This window comes from Schistocerca piceifrons, chromosome 9 (assembly GCF_021461385.2).
Source record: "Schistocerca piceifrons isolate TAMUIC-IGC-003096 chromosome 9, iqSchPice1.1, whole genome shotgun sequence".
Taxonomy (NCBI): Eukaryota; Metazoa; Arthropoda; class Insecta; order Orthoptera; family Acrididae; genus Schistocerca; species Schistocerca piceifrons.
The window spans coordinates 22,199,739-22,215,163 of record NC_060146.1 but is presented as its reverse complement, the minus strand read 5'-3'; the positions used below and the strand labels follow the sequence as shown (position 1 = coordinate 22,215,163).

The following is a 15,425-nucleotide window of genomic DNA, read 5'->3' as shown; positions in this document are numbered from 1 at the left end:
TTTTCGAGAGAGGAATAACTGAGAATTATTGCGAATGTGATTCGATGAAACCTCTGCGAGGAACTTAAATGCGATGTAGACAGCCAGAAATGCATTCCGAGGGAGGTACGCGCATTTGAAGGTGGAGATAGGAGGACTTTGATAGCGCAGGTTTCAGCGAATGAAAGCACGCATATGAACGCAATGGGCACGTTGGATTGATCTGTCTGTACTCGTGTTTTAGCTCCACACTTAGAAGGGCAGAGAGCTGGGGCACCATCACGTAGGAGCCATATTAGCCCTCTTGCCACCGGAGACAGCTCGTCTAAAATGGAGGCGGGGTGACCTGCAGGAAGGCCAGATATGCCTCCCATGTGAGGCACTGTAGCAATGTGACTGGTCTGACACGGTGGTCGCTAATATCCCCGCTGAGCAGGTGTTGATGGCTCGCTGTCACCATACTGTGGCGATTATCCGTAGCCCTCGGGTGGCTGTTGTGTACGGTGATGCTGCCACTGCCCCTCGTAAAGAGGGTAGAATGGACGACAGAAATCCAGGCACCTGTGCAACGAACCAGTAACGAAACCGTCACCACGGAAGTAAGCCCGTAGGTAATAAGGCCTGCACACAGAAATCCAGGCACCTGTGCATTCAACCAGTAACAAAACCGTCACCACGGAGGTAAGCCTGTAGGTAATCAGGCCTGCAAGCAGAATTCCAGACACCTGTACAACGAACCAGTAACGAAACTGTCACCACGGAGGTAAGCCCGTAGGTAATGAGGCCTGTATGCAGAAATCCAGACACCTGTGCGAAGAACCAGTAACGAAACCGTCACCACAGAGGTAAGCCCACAGATAATAAGGCCTGTATGCATTTAAGTGATAAACACTGTTGTAGTGAGCGTTCTACACAGTCGTCTGCTAATGAGCAACATGCCTGATGCTGATATTCCAGAGTCACTGTAGAGCGTCTTTTATTTTCATCTTGATATGGGTTATATTCCATGAAAGTAATTTCTGGCCATATGTCCATTTGACCTTTGCTCCTTATCCTCGCAGGTATCGCTTTCAATAGTTTGTCCCCATTTAGTGAAAATCACCCTGTTTATGTTAGAGTTAGTATTATTAAGTTCTAGGCAAATATGGTAAGACAAAAGTGGGAGAGACCGTAAACTATACTTGAGGAAATGGAACAGAAGAAACTGCAATTCTGCCCCTCCCCCCCACACACACACCAAAAATCAACCCTCAATCCGTGGCTTGGAAAAAGGTGAATAATCCTGTGACATTTCATTCACAATGGTCAGCAAAGTATAGCGGCAATTGTAAATCTATTGCATTTTATTTCATCGTTTAGCGAATCGTACTTGTATCACAAAATTTAATGATTTACGCCAAAAATCACCAGCATTTTTAAGAAGGAAAAAAAAAACAGACTAGCTACGATAGAGGCAACGAGACGCAGTCAAGTAACAGGTGAACGCCAGCAGATCAGCAGTTAAATAGATGTATTCTGTCACGTTAATACTGCATAGTCTGTGGCACGCGAAATCATTTGAAAACCAAGGAAGAAAGTGACCACCGGCAATAGACTTTGGACATTTGTACAAGTAAATGATTGTGTGTCTACTCAATTATAAACGCAATTTGCATATTTTAAGATTCAGTACAGTGGACTACCAATCGATCACTTCACTCCCTTTCGTAAATTGGGAATAGTAGCAAAATCCCAACCGAGCTAAAAACTGAGGGAATTGCCGGAAATATTAATTTTTTAAAATACTGAGGTGTCATGTATGAAACGTCCTTTGCTTCAGCATGTGCTACACATCATTAAGCAGAAAGAAAATTTATCAATTGAGCATGAGGAAAGAGCTGCGCGGTGTCTCACGCAAGGTGGCGTGGTTACTGAAGATTGTCTTACCACAGAGACTTAACAACGTCGGCCAACATTTTGCAGACAACACTTATTTCGCTATCCACTGTCGAAATGATAAAACACGTTTAACGTTTACGTCATGCGTGTCTTACCTTATTACATTACAAAGTTCAGAAGTCCTCGGTAGTATAGTGGTTAGTATCCCCGCCTGTCACGCGGGAGACCCGGGTTCGATTCCCGGCCGGGGAGAATATTTTTAACACATTAAAATAATTTCTAGCTGCTTTCATTCTTCAGAAAGAGTGTCAGTTTCACTGCATGTCCCCTGTTACAGAAGATCTATAACGAACTACATTATAACACGCTCCAGTTTGGAAGCGTCTACAACAATGTTGTGTTTGTCTTCAACCCGAACACTGGTTTGGTACTGCTCTCCGTTCAAATCTGCTCAGTGCAGGTATCTTCATCCCAGCTCAACTACTACAACCATCATTCATTTTGGACCTGACAACTGTATTCAAGTTTTGGTCTCAATCCACATTCCTTGATGCCTCAGGGCACGCCATCTCAACCGTATCCTTATTTTAATCAATTTGTGCCATAAATTTCTTTTTTCGCATCAGTTAGATTCACTATCTCTTCACTAATTACTCGAGCAGCCTATCAAATCTCCACCAGCTTTCTGTGGCTCCACATTTCAAAAGTTTCTGTTCTCTTCTCGTCTAAATTGCTTACCACCTACCTTCCACTCCGACACAAACTTACACTTCAGATACCTTCAGAAATAACATTTAAATTTATATTTGTCGTTATCAAATTTTTGTTTTCAGAAATGTTTTTCTTTCTATTGCCAGTCTGTATTTTATATCCTCTCTATGTGAGAAGTTGTGTTGTTTTGCTGCCCAAAGATCAAAACTTCTCGACTACTTTTAGTGTTTCATTACGTCATCTAATGTGACATTTTTTCTGCTGTAGCTACCATCATATATTTTGCTATTCAGATAGCAAAAATCATCTCTTATTTTCGGGGTCTCATTTCCTAATGTAATTCCTTCAGCATACCCAGAATTCGACTACATTCCATTAACCTTTTTGATGTACATGTTATAATCTGTTTTCGAGACACTATCCATCAATTGCATAACGCCATCAGCAAACCACGAAGTTTTTATTTCTTCTCTTTGAACCTTAATTTCCTTTTTAAATTTCTCCTTGGTTTCCTTCGCAGTACTTTAGTCTTTGCAGTTTTACCCCCGATTGTTTCATCCATAATCAATCGACCACATGTGCATTTAATAACACAAGTATCGCTGGATTTTCACGCTTTCAGGAACATGTTCATACTGAATGTTGGTAAATGTTATGTGCACGTGCACGTCGGCTTTTTCATATTTCGGAAATCACATGTATACGAGCTCTCAACTATGTAACTTGAACACACCGAATATTTCGAAAGCGAAGTTTTCTATTAATCACATCATGCAAAAAAGCAAGTAATTTGCTGTGTTGCTAAGACATGCATGATACTTATGTAGTAATATATTGAATCGAATTGTGTTTTTGTTTACTGGAGGATTTTTTTTAAGGACTGGAAACCTCTTGGACCTGAGAGTTTAGTGACAGAACGAAATTTGATGTTGATAGTGAAATATTCCCAGTAGTGTCTGGGTAATGCTCGAAACAGAAATGCCTAGGCTGGAGGCAAAAAGTTGTCTCTCCCCTGCTGACGACGAAAATATTGCCGAACAATGCCCAACTAGATGCATAAAATGATGCAAACTCATCGTAACCGTTTAGTGTGGCTCCTGGTGTCTTTATATTTTTGACGGCGCGAGAAGTACACAGAAATCTCGGTATTCAACTCTCCAAAAGGATGCGACTCCGAATCAAAGGCATACGCCTGAACTGTTTTATACTAGATGGCAAAAAAATCATAATTGTTCAAACAGACAAGCAAGTGTGCTCTTCAGTGTAGTTATGGACAACATCAAAAGCGAAGTTCGCCAAGGGTCACAGCTGATGATACGAAATCATAACATATGAAGATGGTTTGGTGATATGAGTAGACAATGAGCAGAAACTGAAAAAACAACTCAATACGTGGCAGACGTTTCCTGAAGATGCAGACATCGAAATAAGCTTAAAAAAAGTGAAGTCGTGTCGAAATAAGCTTAAAAAAAGTGAAGTCGTGCAAAGCAACAGGGAAAATGGACAAATGAAGGGTGCAAGTTGTAATGGAAAAATCATTAAATAAGTAGACGCTTTCAATTATCAAAGGAAACATCAAGGAAGAAACTTCGGAAGGGATAGGAAATTGCTCAGAATTTTACTATTATATATCAGATATATTTAGGAACTGGAAAATATCAGTAAAAGTACAGACCATGACATACAAATCATTATCTACAAATTTTGACCTGTGGATCAGAATGTTGGACTTAGACAAAACAAAACCTGTGGAGAATACAAGCGACAGAGATACTCTTTCTACGATGGAACCTTTGTAAGACGACAACGGACCTGAAGGGACCGGATCAGAAATGAAACAATACGAAACACGCTTAAGATCAGTCCCTTAAAAGAAACAACAGCGATTAATACGTTGAAACGATTTGGCCACGTCACAGGAATGGGGAAACGCAGGGTACCAAGACGATCTCTGGAATAGACACAATCTGGAACAAGAGCAATTGGAAGACCATGAACAAAATGGAAAGATTAATTGAAGGATGATGTGAATCACAGAGGATACTGGGAGGAAATGTTGAACGACAGGTTGTACGAGAAAAGAGTAGATTGGAAGGAGCTCTGTGAACGACTTGCGAAGCAGAAACGTTTTAGGTAGAAGAGACTCCGAGTGTCCAAGTTTCGTTGTTCATCCTATACAGGAAAACGTATTAAGGCTGTAAGACACTGGGCTCATATTCAGCAGGATGGCGGCTCAAATTCACGTCTCACTATCTAGATTTGGATTCAACACGGATGTCTTGAATCGCTTAAGGTGAACTGCGGGCTAGTCTGTCCGAAAGGGCACAGCTGAATTCTTCCCCCATCCTTCGCCGAACAGAGACTGTGCCTTTCGAAGTCATTATGCAAATGAAGTCTTCATAGCAGTTTCAAGTTGGTGGCCTCGCTTTCTTTTCTCTGATGGAAGCGGTTTCCACCTTTTTTCTGTCATCTAGATTCATTTATCCTTTCAAGTTGTTTGTAGCAAAGTAGGCGTTTCACTTAGATGTTTCTGTAGCAGCCACCTTGTCTCCTCTAATTTCCCTCTCAGTCGTTTATAGTATTTTTCTTTATGTTCATCTTATAACTTTTTTAAAGTCATTATCCATTCTGCTGAACTGTGCTCTCAAGTTCTTCGCCTTCTCTGAGAAAATTATGTTTTTAATACTTCCCACTAAATTTCAATTACCTTTCTAAATATCTCCTTGGTTTCATTTGCTTTTTCCTCAATGAACAGAATGAATACCATTGTGGGATAGACTACAACTATGTCTCTCTCCCTCCTCCCCCACTGCATTCCCTTCAGGTCCTTCAACTCTTACCACTCCGATCTGATTTCTGCTCAGGTTGTAAGTAACCTTTTGCTTTCTGTACTTCATCACTGCTACCTTAAGAAATTCAAAGAGTGTATTCCAGTCTACAGTAATAGCAGTGTGACAAAGTATGTGTTACCTCATGTTGCACTGTTGCCAAATTTATTCAAGATGGCGGATCCAATATGGCGGCTATTAATGTGGCATTGTGACAGTGATATCATGGAGGGACGTTCAAATTTTGGCGGGAAAATAGATCAATTCGGCTATCTCCACTACCCTAACCCCCTCCCCTCCCCTCTGGAAATTGGCAGGAAAAGAGTCTATGCTGTGCTGCTGGGTAGGATGGATCAAAGTCTTTGTTTTGCATGCATTGCTCCCCTCCCCTTCTCTCTCCTATTGGGGAATTGGTGGGAAAAGGACTCAGTTGTGCTGGGCTGCCAAATAGGATGGACTTAAGTTGTTGTTGTTGTTGTGGTCTTCAGTCCTGAGACTGGTTTGATGCAGCTCTCCATGCTACTCTGTCCTGTGCAAGCTTCTTCATCTCCCAGTACCTACTGCAACCTACATCCTTCTGAATCTGCTTAGTGTATTCATCTCTTGGTCTCCCTCTACGATTTTTACCCTCCACACTGCCCTCCAATACTAAATTGGTGATCCCTTGATGCCTCAAAACATGTCCTACCAAACGATCCCTTCTTCTAGTCAAGTTGTGCCACAAACTTCTCTTCTCCCCAATCCTATTCAATACCTCCTCATTAGTTACGTGATCTACCCACCTTATCTTCAGCATTCTTCTGTAGCACCACATTTCGAAAGCTTCTATTCTCTTCTTGTCCAAACTAGTTATCGTCCATGTTTCACTTCCATACATGGCTACACTCCATACAAATACTTTAAGAAACGACTTCCTGACACTTAAATCTATACTCGATGTTAACAAATTTCTCTTCTTCAGAAACGATTTCCTTGACTTTGCCAGTCTACATTTTATATCCTCTCTACTTCGACCATCATCAGTTATTTTACTCCCTAAATAGCAAAACTCCTTTACTACTTTAAGTGTCTCATTTCCTAATCTAATTCCCTCAGCATCACCCGATTTAATTTGACTACATTCCATAATCCTCGTTTTGCTTTTGTTGATGTTCATCTTATATCCACCTTTCAAGACACTGTCCATTCCGTTCAACTGTTCTTCCAAGTCCTTTGCTGTCTCTGACAGAATTACAATGTCATCGGCGAACCTCAAAGTTTTTATTTCTTCTCCATGAATTTTAATACCTACTCCGAATTTTTCTTTTGTTTCCTTTACTGCTTGCTCAATATACAGATTGAATAACATCGGGGATAGGCTACAACCCTGTCTCACTCCTTTCCCAACCACTGCTTCCCTTTCATGCCCTTCAACTCTTATAACTGCCATCTGGTTTCTATACAAACTGTAAATAGCCTTTCGCTCCCTATATTTTACCCCTGCCACCTTCAGAATTTGAAAGAGAGTATTCCAGTCAACATTGTCAAAAGCTTTCTCTAATTCTACAAATGCTAGAAACGTAGGTTTGCCTTTCCTTAAACTAGCTTCTAAGATAAACCGTAGGGTCAGTATTGCCTCACGTGTTCCAATATTTCTACGGAATCCAAACTGATCTTCACTAAGGTCGGCTTCTACTAAATTTTCCATTCGTCTGTAAAGAATTCGCGTTAGTATTTTGCAGCCGTGACTTATTAAACTGATAGTTCGGTAATTTTCACATCTGTCAACACCTGCTTTCTTTGGGATCGGGATTATTATATTTTTCTTGAAGTCTGAGGCATTTCGCCTGTATCATACATCTCGCTCACCAGATGGTAGAGTTTTGTCAGGACTGGCTCTCCCAAGGCCGTCAGTAATTATAATGGAATGTTGCCTACTCCCGGGGCCTTCTTTCGACTCAGGTATTTCAGTGCTCTGTCGAAGTCTTCACGCAGTATCATATCTCCCATTTCATCTTCATCTACATCCTCTTCCATTCCCATAATATTGTCCTCAAGCACATCGCCCTTGTATAGACCCTCTATATACTCCTTCCACCTTTCTGCCTTCCCTTCTTTGCTTAGAACTGGGTTGCCATCTGAGCTCTTGATATTCATACAAGTGGTTCTCTTCTCTCCAAAGGTCTCTTTAATTTTCCTGTAGGCAGTATCTATCTTACCCCTAGTGAGACAAGCCTCTACATCCTTACATTTGTCCTCTAGCCATCCCTGCTTAGCCATTTTGCACTTCCTGTCGATCTCATTTTTGAGACGTTTGTATTCCTTTTTGCCTGCTTCATTCACTGCATTATTATATTTTCTCCTTTCATCAATTAAATTCAATATTTCTTCTGTTACCCAAAGATTTCTATTAGCCCTCGTCTTTTTACCTACTTGATCGTCTGCTGCCTTCACTACTTCATCCCTCAGAGCTACCCATTCTTCTTCTACTGTATTTCTTTCCCCCATTCCTGTCAATTGTTCCCTTACGCTCTCCCTGAAACTCTCTACAACCTCTGGTTCTTTCAGTTTATCCAGGTCCCATCTCATTAAATTCCCACCTTTCTTCAGTTTCTTCAGTTTCAATCTGCAGTTCATAACCAATAGATTGTGGTCAGAATCCACATCTGCCCCTTGAAATGTCTTACAATTTAAAACCTGGTTCCTAAATCTCTGTCTTACCATTATATAATCTATCTGATACCTTTTAGTATCTCCAGGTTTCTTCCAGGTATACAACCTTCTTTTATGATTCTTGAACCTATGATTAAGTTATGCTCTGTGCAAAATTCTACAAGGCGGCTTCCTCTTTCATTTCTTCCCCCCAATCCATATTCACCTACTATGTTTCCTTCTCTCCCTTTTCCTACTGACGAATTCCAGTCACCCATGACTATTAAATTTTCGTCTTCCTTCACTACCTGAATAATTTCTTTTATCTCGTCATACATTTCATCAATTTCCTCATCATCTGCAGAGCTAGTTGGCATATAAACTTGTACTACTGTAGTAGGCATTGGCTTTGTGTCTATCTTGGCCACAATAATGCGTTCACTATGCTGTTTGTAGTAGCTAACCCGCACTCCCATTTTTTTATTCATTATTAAACCTACTCCTGCATTACCTCTATTTGATTTTGTATTTATAACCCTGTAATCACCTGACCAAAAGTCTTGTTCCTCCTGCCACCGAACTTCACTAATTCCCACTATGTCTAACTTTAACCTATCCATCTCCCTTTTTAAATTTTCTAGCCTACCTGCCCGATTAAGGGATCTGACATTCCACGCTCCGATCTGTAGAACGGCGTCCTCTTGAGCAGTCCCCTCCCGGAGATCCGAATGGGGGACTATTTTACCTCCGGAATATTTTACCCGAGAGGACGCCATCATCATTTAATCATACAGTAAAGCTGCATGTCCTCGGGAAAAATTACGGCTGTAGTTTCCCCTTGCTTTCAGCCGTTCGCAGTACCAGCACAGCAAGGCCGTTTTGGTTAATGTTACAAGGCCAGATCAGTCAATCATCCAGACCGTTGCCCCTGCAACTACTGAAAAGGCTGCTGCCCCTCTTCAGGAACCACATGTTTGTCTGGCCTCTCAACAGATACCCCTCCGTTGTGGTTGCACCTACGGTACGGCCATCTGTATCGCTGAGGCACGCAAGCCTCCCCACCAACGGCAAGGTCCATGGTTCATGGGGGGGATGGACTTAAGTATACATTGTTTATTTAAGCTGATTGAGTTGTCATAGGCAGTAGCACCGCCCAGTGAGTTCACAATGAGATCTGGAGTCCGACTCTCCTAGCCCACAGCACCAACACCAGAGCACACTCTTGTCCAATGTCCTCTCACCTCCTGTAACATAATCCAAGATGGCGGTTTGGGGAAAAATAGTGGGAAAAGGACTCTGTATCTAGCTGCTGGACTGGGAGGATGGACATAATTGTTTACTGCGTTCAATGGATGAGATGTCTGTGTGGAGAAGAAGGAGAAGATTAGCTGTAACCATGCACAGAGGAATGTGTCGATAGCAATGATATTTGGTGAAGACGAATACATTTCGTGAAATATTGAAGATGCAGTATGATGGGGCTAAGGTACACTTTGCGACTCATGCTTATGAATGGATGTGCTGTATGTAACTGCAGATCATTAGAGAAAAGCCCAGTCAGTGTTTCAAAGTGCAAGACATTCACTCCAGAGTCTCTGTGCCCCGCTGGAAGACAGGCAGTGCGCCGGGCTTCATTCCCCACGAGTCTCCACACTGGCTGACGCCATGGCCACATGGTAGCTGCAGGGCTGTGCACTACGTATTCGCTGTCGAATTGGAAATACCCGTGGCTCTCTTACTCTTTCCTATCCCAGGTGCACGGACAACCTTTGTGATTGACATGAACTGCTTCAGGACTTATTACACCTGGTGTTGCGTAATATTGTCACACACTTAATTTGAAGATGTCACAAGAACTAAATGTGCCACTGCACAAAGAGAGAGAGAGAGGGGGAGAGAGACAGCATTGCAGGTGACACAAGAATATTAAAAAAATTACACGTTTTATTACGAGGAATACTACCTCCGCCACACTTGGACACAGCCTCTAAAAAGATCCCAGCACACTTGTGAAACCATCGCAGAAACACTTTGCATGCTTTTGGGAGAAATACCCTTGTCTTTGAGCACGAGCTGCTTCAGGAGTTAACAAATTTAGTTGAATATGTCACTAAGTGCACTTTCAAAAAGATCGCTGAACAGTAGTTTGCTTCAGTTATACCGCCACACTCGAACATGTACTATAAAACGATCGCTGCACACTTCTGAAAGCTCCCTGAGACACTTCACGTGCTTTTGTAACAGGTCCCGAAACCAATATCAGCTGCAATATCTGATTTTACATGCCAAAACGACGACATTTGCAAATCTCTGTCACTCTAAACAGGACGCTCACTATTTTTGGAGCTTTAGTTGATTGTTTGAAGGCCCTGCCAGAGAGAGAGAGAGAGAGAGAGAAATTTCTGAGTCCTACAGCTGCTGTGGCGTTCATCACTTTAGTGAAACGGTGAGTGGGCTTAGTTGTATATCTGCTGCTGCTGGAGTCAGGGACGATATTTTCCTCACTTCTCGAAACACACACTGTTGTCTAAGCACAGACGGCAAAATGAGAACAATTACACAAACGGAATTTGAAGCACTGTGCTACAGACGAGGAAAATGGTTGGAATTTTCGATGTCCTACAGCTGCTGGTCTGGAGACGCTCTAAAGCCACAATGGCGGATGAAGGAGAGCATCCTGCCACAGATGGATGGTCTGCTTGGATGTGTCTCTCAACATCCAAACAAAAAAGACGTCACGTTACTCTCAGAACTTTCTGTAGATACCTTTCTCCTTCATGTTTGAACCAGTCTGTTGAAGCTCCTATGCCCCACACAAAGGCTGTCTTGTGCATGGGGCATTCTGATTGGCTCTTACTGAATTTACCTGCCAAAGTACTGCAGCTGCCGGTGTGCGAGCACTGTTGGGTTGATTTCGGGGAGGAGACAAAACTGCCAGATCACCGGTCTCATCAGATTAGGGAAGGGTGGGGAGAGGAAGTCGGACGTGCCCTCTCAAAGGAACCATCCCGGTATTTGCCCGAAGCGATTCAGGGAACTCACGGAAAACCTAAATCAGGATGGCCGAACACGGGACTGAGCCGTCGTCCTCCCGAATGCCAGTCCAGTGTGCTGACCAGAGCGCCACCTCGCTCGGTAAACTAACCTCCGCTAAGGACAAGACACACACCCATGCCAGAGGGAGGACTCAAACCTCTGATGGGTGGAAATACGTGAACCATGACAAGACGCCTCAGCCCGCATGGCTATCCTGTGCGGCAGAAGCACTGCCTGCCATTTTCTGCAGATGAGACTTTCAGCGGCAAAACTGTTTTACACAGAGTTAAAAAAAAAAAAAAAAAAAACGGAAGTCATATTGCACTGACAATTAAACGCTGCAAAAGTAGTCTACAGATCATCACCAAAGACACTTCCTCAATTACACTGAATTTTTTACAGCAAGAAACTGATCCCCAATTAGGGTATATCACCACATACCGTATTGATGTAGTAAACACAATTTGTATCCTGTACCACTGAAAATCATCACTTCCGCATCCTGCATATAGCTCATACATATACCACGAAGACACACAGATCCCCGCCCCCCCCCCCCCCTCCACCAAAATAAAAAAAACATAAGCACATGAACCATATATAGTCCTCACAGTATATTTCCCGCAAGGTCGGCGGTCAGTCGGTCATCCACTGTGGTGAAGGTCATGAGTCAACTGCACCTGCACACGTGCTGGCCCGACGCGCAATCAATGCGCCCTCTATGGACAGTGGTCACTCTCGAAACTGCTGTACAAAGGCTGGGGTGGTTCCCCTCCGCGCAAAGGTGTTGCTGTTTCCAGGCCTGACTTGCTTGCCTCCTTGCTTACTGCCATGCTTTCCACACCCATCTCCATATTCTGGGATTACAAGAACACATGTATTTTCACATGGTTTGCAGAATATCATACCATTTACGTGATACTTCTCGATATCAAACACGTAGCAATATCGTTTTCCATACCAGTAGCGCCTGCACAGTACAATTCCGATGATAAAGAGTGGAAGTTATTTCTCTAGAAACCCGAAACCTGCAGATCACTGAGTAACTAGAAACGTGTCTCATTTGCAAAGACCTTACGTGAAAACAAGAAGAAATAGAGAAAAATGGTAAATCCACTTGCGAATACTGAGATAACAGATTCCTGTGATATAACAGATTCCAAATCATCCTTCTGCTTTACAAAGTCAACTAAGGTATTTCACATGTCTAAAGAACCATCAAACCTCTCTTCCATCTGCCTTTCATCATCTAGATGCACACAAAAAACACCACAACCAATGTTTTCTGAACCAAATAATGATGGAAAACGTGTAGAACCAGTCAACTGGACAATGTACAGTCTTAAACATAAAAACTGCCGCCACAGAGACAAAGTCCGAGTCGTTCACTTAAGGTGGCCAATAAAACTGACCGCTCCTGACAAGTCCGGCCATCTGCACAATCTGGCAACACTGTAAGATGCGGAAGTGTTAGGAGGAAGTGTTTTCTACTTCCGAGATGTTCTCGGAGTGTGTGAGCCCGTGGTCTAGTGGTAATCGTCGTGCATTCTGAACTTATAGTCGCCTGTTCGCGTCCACCTGCAATTTTTTTTTTTTTCACTCCATTTCGGCCCTCGTCTAAAGTTGTGAGTCTGATTGAACATCGAAGATAATACGCTTGACATTCTACCCACCAGCAATAACAAGTATTCCAGAAACAATTCCGCAGGACAGCTCGTGGCTGCGTCGCGATCAGAACAGCTCACGCTGGAGCGTTTCCTCGCGCTGCAGCGGCTACCGGCCACCGGCCAGACGCCACCCGCCGCCTGAAATCCGGCGCCGCCCATGTGAACGCGGCGCGACGCTGTCAGTGTATGTATCAACTGTCATTTTTGTATTTGAAGTTCTAGTTATCATCTCGCAGTTAAGCATTGCATTTTGCATACTTGAAAATCATGAACTACGGTTAAGCATTGTAAAATTGAGTCGCAAGTGGAAAAAGGTATAACATCTGCAACACAACGTTTACTTTTGGTATAACATAGGCGTGAATGCAGAGGAGGCAACTAGAAAGGTTTGAACTGTGTGTGGAGCGAGTGCTTTTGTGGAAAATACGCCAGAAAAAGATATTCTTGTTTCAACAAAGATCGTTCTGGCATGAATGAATTTTCACATTAAGGAAGTCTCGACTACTGATATATGTGATAGATTACTATTTTACCATCATGCGACATTTGCATTCAACAGGCAAAGTTCAGAAGTCTGGCGTAGGAGTACTGCATGCTCTAATTCGAAACAACAAAAGTCATGGAGTGACTATTATTTAACGCCATCAGGTCGCTCATTGAGCATTCGTATACAGTACTGATACTGGTGACGTGTTATGATGCCTTTATCGTTAACTTCCTAAGAAGACCAAAAGACGTAAACTCGAGCAAAGAGTAGTGTGAACATAATATTTTACACCTGATAGCTCCAAAAGTGTGTTTTGGGCTACGAATTCTGCTCCAAGAGGTGTGTGCAACACAGCTGCAATTTGTTGCCAACAACTGAGACACCTTTCGGTCGCAGTGTAAGAAAATCAAGCAACAAAGCTACATCGCCTGTGCTACTGCATGTTAACGCACTCTGTTGATTTGAGAAACAAAACTATCCAGGAGATTGATAGGAAAGTCGTCTCTCAGGCAGTTGTATTGATAGGGAAGTCCTCTCGCAAGCATTTGTCCCTCTCGTCAAATATTCGTAAAATTTTCCCTTTCCCGCTCTTGATCAATCAACCGTCAAGGCAATTCATTTCTAGACGAAAATACTCTTAAAACTACACTGGTTTAATGACATAGTTAGAACCAGTAGGTTTCTACGGGGCATTAGCATTGTTAGATTGTTTTAGATATCGTGAAAGAAAATTCTGCTGCTGATTAATTTCTCTTTGACGATCACTATTGCGTTTAGTAAACTAATGGAAAATTCAATTAAAATATTCACTGTACTAATACAAATTAAATTCAGCTTACTACAGAAACATCACGACGGCAGACTATCTTAATAAAGTATTAAGTTCAAAAATGGTTCAAATAGCTCTGAGCACTATGGGAGTTAACTTCTGAGATCATCAGTCCCCTAGAACTTAGAACTAGTTGAACCTAACTAGCCCAAAGACATCACACGCATTCATGCCCGAGGCAGGACTCGAACCTGCGACCGTATCGGTCGCGCGGTTCCAGACTGTAGCCCTGGCTTTCAGCGAGTCTCGAAAGGCGAACGAAAGCAGTTTGCAACTGGTAGCCAATCATGTTACCTGGGAACTGGCTTTTTCCTAAAGCAGGAAGACATTCTTTTGAGGTTGAATTGTTGGCAAATGTCTGTCAGACGTGTGCCGTTGGTCTAAACGTTTCGGTGCGTTGAATTTGTACCAATGATTTTTCTACAGGATTTTTCTGTGCCAAACAGAGAGTTGAAGTCTCCGATTAGTCTTTTCACGTCATCTTGGTGAATTTTGCTTATAGTATTTTCGAGTGTGTTCCAGAATTTTTCGACATTTTCGGTATTTTTCTTATTTTAGATGTTGGTGGGGCATGTGCATTGATGTGTGTATGCTTTTTATTGGGGCTCTGAATGAGCATAGTCATAGTCGATTGTTGATGGGCCGGCCGCGGTGGCCGAGTGGTTCTAGGCGCTTCAGTCCGAAACCGCGCGACTGCTACAGTCGCAGGTTCGAATCTTGCCTCGGGCATGGATGTGTGTGATGTCCTTAGGTTAGTTAGGTTTAAGTAGTTCTAAGTTCTAGGGGACTGATGACCTCCACTGCTAAGTCCCATAGTGCTCAGAGCTATATTAACCATTTGATTGTTGATGCGTGAGATTTCTTTGACAGAGTTGATGATAGATCTGTGTTCGAGAAATGCAATGCCGAAGATTGGTACGCCTTTCGCTACCTTTTGTTGCATTTTGCTCTTGAAGATTCAATGGTTTCCGTAATGCAAGGTTTCATTGACAGTTAGTCGGGGCTCTTGAAGAGCAAGGATGAGAATTTTTTGTGTGTTGATTTCTTATGTGAGATTATTTAGTTTTCGTGTTTGGATCAATGTATCGATGTTTAGTTTTCAAATGCATGTTTTCTGCTTGTAGGGAAATTTACCAGAGATCTTCGATTTCTCTGCCGTGCTAATCAGGACTCCCCAGAATCCGAAAATCCAACTGCCGCCTGTCGACAGGCGGGTTGTGGAGCACCAGGGGTAAATCTGACTTTGCTTGCATAGTTCATGTTTTTCTTGTGTTTCATTGGTTTGGCCTGGGTGATTCCAGGACCGGACAGGACCATAGGGAGTTTAAGCCTGTGGAAGCAAATATTTTCAGCCGAGCTGATTGAGTTAACAGACGGTG

At 42.7% G+C, this 15,425-nt stretch overlaps 1 non-coding gene across 1 annotated transcript; it reads left to right on the top strand.

Moving 5' to 3' along the window:
- The first annotated feature begins 2,037 nt into the window (after nt 1-2,037).
- Trnad-guc lies at nt 2,038-2,109 on the top strand. The gene has a single exon. It is a non-coding gene; the product is annotated as a tRNA-Asp (tRNA).
- The last annotated feature ends 13,316 nt before the right edge of the window (nt 2,110-15,425 follow it).